An 8,079-nucleotide genomic window follows, 5' to 3' on the forward strand; every position below is an offset into this window, starting at 1 on the left:
AGTGCTGCTCATTGGGGGTCATTTTGACTGTTGGGTTTTTTCTGTAGGTTCTTTACAATATAAAGCACCTTGAGATGACTGTTGTGATTTGGTGCTATATAAATAAAATGGAATTGAATTGAATTCATTTAAACTAACATATCGAGGCTATTCCTGAGAGAACGCCTGACTCTCAGCACATCCTTTTCAAACCCCTGCTGGCTTTCACAGCTGAGTGGAAGTTAAACACAGATATAACTCACTCAGATGATCTCTAACGGTTGATATTTGGTTTATTTCAGCGTTTCATTTTTTCCTGAGCAAATTGGTTTGGCTGAAATTAAAGTTAAGCAAAAGTTCGGCTCCATTATGACAGCTGTGCTTCTCATTGTCATGGTTGCTAGGCGACATGAGCTACGCTGAGGTGAGGGCAGGTGATGCAGATATGAAGGCTAGACCGTCCAATTTCACAGCTGCTCACTTTCGGCCTATCCCAGCATAAGCAGCTGAGCTGTTGTTCAGGTTGTTATTCTGTGTTTGTTTCACTAAATATAGAACAACACAGAATAATTCAACAGTGCCATAAACCTGCAGAACATTTTAGATAACATTTCTGCTGGAAGCCTGAAACATCTTCAACATCCTTGCTCTGGATGCCACAGTAATGAACAAGCAGAACAAATTTAGCACCATTTGGTTGATCATGTTGTAACAATGCTTCTTGGCAATAAACACACTGTTGAAAAGCCAATTTATTTCCCCTTAAATGGAGCCAATTTGTAACAAAAATGCATTTTGGGGTTGAGCAGAGTTGAGTGTGGGTTGCACCCATGAAAAACTTGCCAAATCTTCTTTGCCAATGCCAAACAGCTTATTCTGCTATTGACTCTTGTTTGGAGCTTCTGGTGCTCCATCATTGGAGGCAGTCTCAATGCAGAGAGATATTGAGATGAGATTCTGAACCAGTGGCAATGCCATATCTCCACAGTCTGGGACTGACCTCTACCCTCCAATGCAGGATTATCAGAGACTACCTCCAGAATTTGGGAGCAGAGAGGATGAAACAACCTGCCTGCAGTCCTGACCTCAACCCCACTGAACACCTATGAGATCAGCTTGAGTGGGCTGTTTGTGCCAGAGTGACCGACAGAACCACACTGGCTGACTTGTGACTAATGCTAGTTGAAGAATGGGATGCCATCCAACAGCAGTGACCAGCATGAGGCGCAGGTGCCAGGCTGTCGTGGCTGTGTTTAGTTCTTCCACACGCTGCTGTGACTCCCATTTGTTAAATAATGAATAATGAATAAATTGTTTAAATTGCTAGTATGTCTCGTTTCTTCAGCCTTTCAATCAACCAATTCAGTAAATGACACCAAACGGGCAAGTTTTTCATGGATGTGACCAACACACTTAACTCTGCTGCTCAGCCCAAAAATGCATTTGCCTTACAAATGTGGCTCTGATAAATAAACAGGCTTGTCATGGTGACTGTTACGGCCACTGCCGTAGTGTTAGTGGTATGTGTTATTGGTTGTGTACGTGTCTGTGTTTCAAGCATGTTTCCGCAGGGGTTTTGCTGTGTTCGGCGGTCCCGCCTCCTTCGCTGATGGTTGGACGACCTGGGGGGATTGGCGCTCCATCTGGCATTTGGTGATTGGCTCCGAGGACCAGCTGATGACCAGCTGATGACCAGCTGACAGCTCAAAAGCTCTTTGCGTCTGACATCTCAGGAGGGCGGCCCAAGCTGAGCATATTGTGCGCCGGACCTTGCCTCAGCTACCTAGTCGCCGTGCAGAGTACTGTGTTTTTCTTTTATGTGTTTTAGGTGCAGAGCGGAAGGGGTGAGCTGCCATTTTCTGTTTTGGGATTGTTTCTCCTGTTTTTTGATTAGGGAGTTAGGGGTAGTAATTGTCATTTGTTTGTTTTGTTTGGGTAGGGTTTAGGTAGTTTTTCTCCCCTGGGTTAGCTGTTTTTGTTTGTTGTTTTGGCCTTGGCTCACCCCCGAGCCAATGTTGTCGCACATACAATAAATTACACATGGATGTCTGATTCGCTTGTGATGTGTGGTGTTTTGGGGGCTGAGGCAAGGGGGCCACCTGTCTAACCTTTGGTGTTATGCCCTAGCCCTAGACCGGGGGCGTAACAGTGACATGATGTGTAAACACCCTACAGTGGATCATCCCAGAGATGACACAGACACAAACCAACCACTCACACCTACAGTTAATGTTAAAGCAGCTCAAAATGCTCAAGTCTTTGGACTTTGGCAGAAAGCAACAAACTCAGATCAACTTTCTTACTGATAATGCAAACAACTGTGGCAACTGCACCAGTCAGGACAGGAAGGCTCTCCAGCGTGTCATCAAAACAGCACAATTCATCTGTGGAGCTGCCTTCTCATCACTACAGGACACTTATAATACCCGGGTAATAAAGAGGGCACACAACATCATCAAGGACCGTACCCACCCACAGCACACACTGTTCACACTCCTGCCGTCTGGCAGACGTTACAGGAGTGTAAAAGCAAGAACAACCAGACTAAAAAACAGTTTCTATCCACAGGCCATCAGGCTACTGAACCACTGACTGATTACCAAACTGTGATTACCTGCCTTTCTTTCATCTGTATATATCTGTATATATTGCACTTGCTTTATTATTTATTTATTTTTATTTTCTACTTTTACTTTCCTAATATACTAGTTCTTAAATTTTATTTTAACTTAGTTGCTTATTTCAATTGTTTGTAAAGCAGTCGCAAGTAAGAATTTCATTGCTCAGCATAACCACAGTGTTTTGCGGTGTACATGACAATAAACTTCTTGAACTTGAACAAGCTGCTATCAGCAACAGCAAAGACTATTACAGTGGTATGCAAAAGTTTGGGCACCCCTGATGATTTTCATGTTTCCTTTATAAATCATTGGTTATGAATCTTTGGTTGTTCGGATCAGCAATTTCAGTTAAATATATCATAAAGCAGATGAACACAGTGATATTTGAGAAGTGAAATGAAGTTTATAGAATTTACAGAAAGTGTGCAAAAATTATTTAAACAAAATTAGGCAGTTGCGTAAGTTTGGGCACCCCAACAGAAAAATGACATCAATATTTAGTCGATCCTCCTTCTGCAGAAATAACATCCTCGAAACTCTTCCTATAGCTTCCGATGAGAGTCTGGATTCTGGACCATTCTTCTTTCCAAAACATCTCCAGTTCAGTCACTTTTAAGAGATTTCGACAGAGTCTAGAAAAAGACGTTCAGAGTTCGTTTTGAGATCATTTTGGCTAAAATGTGCTACTCAGTGTGCTATTTATCACCAATAATGCTATTATTCTCAACTACTTTTAACATTTCTTTGCAGATTACACTCTGCAGAAATTTCCCAACATCGACATAAAATTGCTGAGGGGAGCCGCCGGGAACAAGCTTAATAACGAAAGCAAGAATTTCAAAAATATCTGGTAACTTTAATTGTATTTAACATTTCTTTCAGCAGTGAACACACATGCACACACTCACTTTGCATGCAGTATCATTGTTGTTGGGGGGTGGGGGGTTGGCAGTTAATCTTGAATACCTGTCGCTCTTCCTGTTCTCCTGTTTTTGATTATTCTTATGTGGATTTTTTGGTAGTTAGATGGAAATATGAAGTCGGACTTTTATGTATATTTGCTGTTGCATTAGAATTAGCATATTCATTGTTCGATGTATGCATTATTGCACTACAGTTTTGTGAAACAGATTAATGGAGCTATAGATTTAATTAAGAAAACCATAGTTTGTAAAAATCATAGTAAAATAAAAACCATGATAAGAACCATGGTTTATGACCAAGGTTATATTAGGGTTTAGCTGTAGTCAAACCATGATAAAACCATAGATAAACCATGGTGAACCATGGTAACCAAAAAACCATGACAACTATGAAAAACAGGAAACCATGGTGAACCATGGTTATTTAACCATAGTACTGTAAAACCATGGTTAATTTTCATATGAGAGATTTTTCTTGGCCTGCCACTTCGGGCCTAAACCAGAACAGTGCCTGTGGTCTTCCATTTCCTCACGATGTTCCTCACAGTGGAAAATGACAGCTGAAATCTCTGAGCTAGTTTTCTGGATCATTCCAGTAAACCAGGGGTTATCAAATCCAGGCCTCGAGGGATTTTGAGATGTGTCCCTGATCCAACACACCTGAACCAAATGGCTGAATTACCTTCTCAGTGTGCAGTCATGTTCTCCAGAGTCCTGCTAATGACTTCTATATTTGACTCAGGTGTGTTGAAGCAGAGACTATAGGGATGGAAACTCACCTCGGAAGCTCGACACTGAAGTTTTGACACTGTGTCGAGTTTCCGAAGCGCAGGTGTTTCGAAAAACTGCTCCGAAAACTGGTTCAACACACCTGCATCACGTGACCGTGCTTATCCAAGGCTTTTGCGCGGTTCACTCCTACTGTTTCCAGGCGGCCGAGGCGCCAGGATTCATTTTTCTTTCTTCTTCTTTTTAATAAACCTGTCATTGTGGGCGGGGCCTTGTAATTGCTGAATAAATGTTTTTGATACCAACGCTTTTATTGATTACAGGCGGACACGCGCACGTATAACTGATTATTGTTACTGTGGATGGTGAAGAACGAAGGAGGCGATCCGTTCACAAACAGGAGAAAGATTTTCAATGAACTGAGCGCACACAGGGACAGCTGACTGTGGGGCTTTGCTTCACTGTGTGTAGAACAAACCTGATACGAACTTCCAGAAAGCTTAAAGCCAACCAAGCACATCCAAACGTTTGTTTTTTCCCCAGACTGGCAAAAATGAAGCCAACTGAGCCCAAAGACAGCTGTGTGTGGTTATCACAATAAATATAACAGTTTTTCTCAGTATTTATATTTTATAAATTGGTTTGTGTGTTAGTGAATTAATAAAAACTGTAACAGGCTCACGGATGTTAACAGAGTGAAAATAGTCACAGCTGCTCTCTTTAACAGTCTCCTCGTTCCTCCAGACCACGTGTTGATCATAATCATTGACCGTCAGGTATAATCAGTAGCTTTGTTTGGACTTGTGCAGGGCGTGCCTGTGTCATTGTTTCATTGAACAGCATTATCAAGATGCGGCGATTACCAAATTGTCCAGCAGGTGTCACTGTGGAGCTGGTTTCAGATTGTTTCGAAGCTTCGATACAATCCCAGCACAAATGCTTCAAATGCTTCAGTGTTTCACAAGGCCTCGCTTTGCCCATCACTAACAGAGACACATCTAAACCCTGCAGGACACCGGGCCCCGAGCCCTGGATTTAAGAATCCTTCCCCTAAATCATGATGTTGAACAATCTTTGTTTTCAGCTCATTTGAGAGTTGTTCTGAGGCTCCTGTGTTGCCGCTCTTCAGAGCAGATGCAAAGAGGAGAAACACTTGCAATTGGCCACCTTAACCCTTTCTCATAATTGGATTCACCTGTGTATGTAGGTCAAGGGTCAATGAGCTTACAAAACAAATGTTGTGTTACAATAATTAGTGCTAAAGGTATTGAAATCAATAAAACAACAAGGTTGCCCAAATTTGTGCACCTGCCTAATTTTGTTTAAATAATTATTGCACACTTTCTGTAAATCCTATAAACTTCATTTCACTTCTCAAATATCACCGTGTTCATCTGCTTTATGATATATTTAACTAAAACTGCTGATCCGAACAACCAATGATTTATAAAGGAAAGTCACAAAAATGATCAGGGGGGCCCAAACTTCTGCATACCACTGTACATGAAGTTAAATTCTTGAGACACACTCAGGTAAAAGTGAGTTTTACTACAGAAGTATCCCAAATCGTGTCAGCAACAACTATATACAAGATTAAAATGAAAATCACCAGCGTCTTAGAGAATGACACCGAGGAGAATCTTCAAATACAACAAGCCTTCATATCTGTGAGGAAAAAGTCCTGCATGGCACTCACACCTAATCAAAACTATGAGACAACAAATAAAAGCCATCAAATGATGAGTCAGTGACAGTGATCATACTGAACCCCTTCTACTAGGTTAATGGTTCAAAGACCTCATGTTACAGCACAGCAACATGATAATCAACATTATAAAAGCAAAAGGAGGCAGAAGCAGGTGTGATGTGTAGGCACAAAGATGGTTTTAGCATGAGAGGACATAAAAATGTTAGCATTTGTGCAAAATATCAATGGGCTTATTGTAATATTTCTAAAGGAGTAAAAAGTAACCTTAGCGAACAGCTAACAGCATAACTGAGTCTGTGTATCTCTGATACTCACCTCTGCTGCCAAGAACCTCCTCAAATCACTCCTGAGGCTTGGCTGACATGTTTTATAATGTGAACGAGGCCCCAGTGCTCCACCGTTTGTCGCGTCATTGAACTCAGATGATGGATACAAAGAATCTTTGAGTTTGTAAATATTGTTTCCAAAATTTGTAGACAAGGTCGGCTGAATATGAAAACACTCACTGAGTTCATTTGAAGCACAAAGGAAAAGCTGAGTGAACTCCACAGTTTATTTGGGATATCTCAGACCTTATCTCCTGCTCAGGGTTAGGGTTATGTGTGGCTTATTTGTTTTTGGTATGTTTATATGGTTATGTTTGTGTGTATCTATGTGTAGTGGACCTGATTCTGTTGGGGCCTCTCGGCAGGGTCGTGTTTGTAAATGAGAACTGGTTCTCAAACATTTTACCTGGTAAAATAAATTTTTAAAAAGTTAGGTGTGTGATCCTACCACCAACAAAACTCGAGTTTTGGGATAATAAAAACTCTCTGCAGGCCTGCATCCTGCTTCACGTGTATGTGCTCCTGACTCGGCCTCAGGCCTCACTGTGTGGAGCAGTGGAAGTGCTGACTGTGTGAGCAGGAGTGAGTCCGTTATAATAGATCATTTACTTCTAAATGGCAATGATGTGTTTTGTGTGTAGAACTGAACCGGTGGCAGAACGTGACGGTTCTGCGCTAAACACCCAGAGTGATGCATCCCGCTCGGCCTCCTCTGTCATCAGGCTGTAATTAAGAACTGCTCACATACTGTATGCATTCTGTATATATTTTGCTCTCTTATCATTTTAAATGAAATGGCAATGTGAATAGCATCACAAAAATGTTGTAATGTTGTAAAGGTGTTTTGTACTCGTTGCCTATCCTGGTCAGGACTGCCTTGAAAAAGAGCTCCCTACTCTCAGTGAGACTTTCCTGGGTAAATCATTACTGCAGCCAGACCTGAGGTGGCAGCAACACAACCAACCCGACTGCCAGTGTCAGTGACCCCATACAGGGGGCTCCTGGTGGAAATGGTTCAGTACACAAACAGTTAAAAAACCACCAACAAGATAATCAACAGAACAGAAGCTAATTTGAGTTCTATAGCACATTTAAAGCCAATGTGATTTACAATAAAAATAAAAAAATACATACATGTTTCTAAAGATTCATTCTACACATATTCACACTATTTACATGAAACGTCCTCCAACCACAGTTCCAGAGATCAACAACACCGGCACGTTTAGCTTAGATTTAAAGACCGTCACACTTGATCCATTTCTGAGGTCACTTGGGAAGCTTTTCCAGAGTCTTGATGCAATGACAGCAAAGGCACATCCTGCTATTATGATAAGCTTTGACCGTAAGCAAACCTTAATAATCTTGATGGAGTGTATGGACACAGCAAATCTACCTCATATGCAGGTGAAAGACAATTTAAGCCTTTAACTACAAACTGTACCACTATCCTGAGTTTCATATAAGATTTAAACCAGTTAAAGGCTACATTTAAACCAGATTTAACTAGTTTACAATATACAGGGGATAATGTGTATTCCCTGACCGGTTGGTGAGTGGTTGCTTGCAGTCACTGGGTTATTTGCCTGTTATTTGCAGATAAGTAATAATAATTCTCTGGAAGTGCTAACTAACCACAGAGCTGTGGTGAAGCATGAAAACGTACAACATGAACCCGACCTAGAAAGAGACAGAAGCCAACATGTTTTAAAAGGTTTCACTTTTATGTTGAAGGTGAGCAGCCTTTGTTGCTGCTTTGCATTGCAATTCTTTACAGTTTTGCAAGCAAGTAG

Source organism: Archocentrus centrarchus, chromosome 14, assembly GCF_007364275.1.
Source record: "Archocentrus centrarchus isolate MPI-CPG fArcCen1 chromosome 14, fArcCen1, whole genome shotgun sequence".
Taxonomy (NCBI): Eukaryota; Metazoa; Chordata; class Actinopteri; order Cichliformes; family Cichlidae; genus Archocentrus; species Archocentrus centrarchus.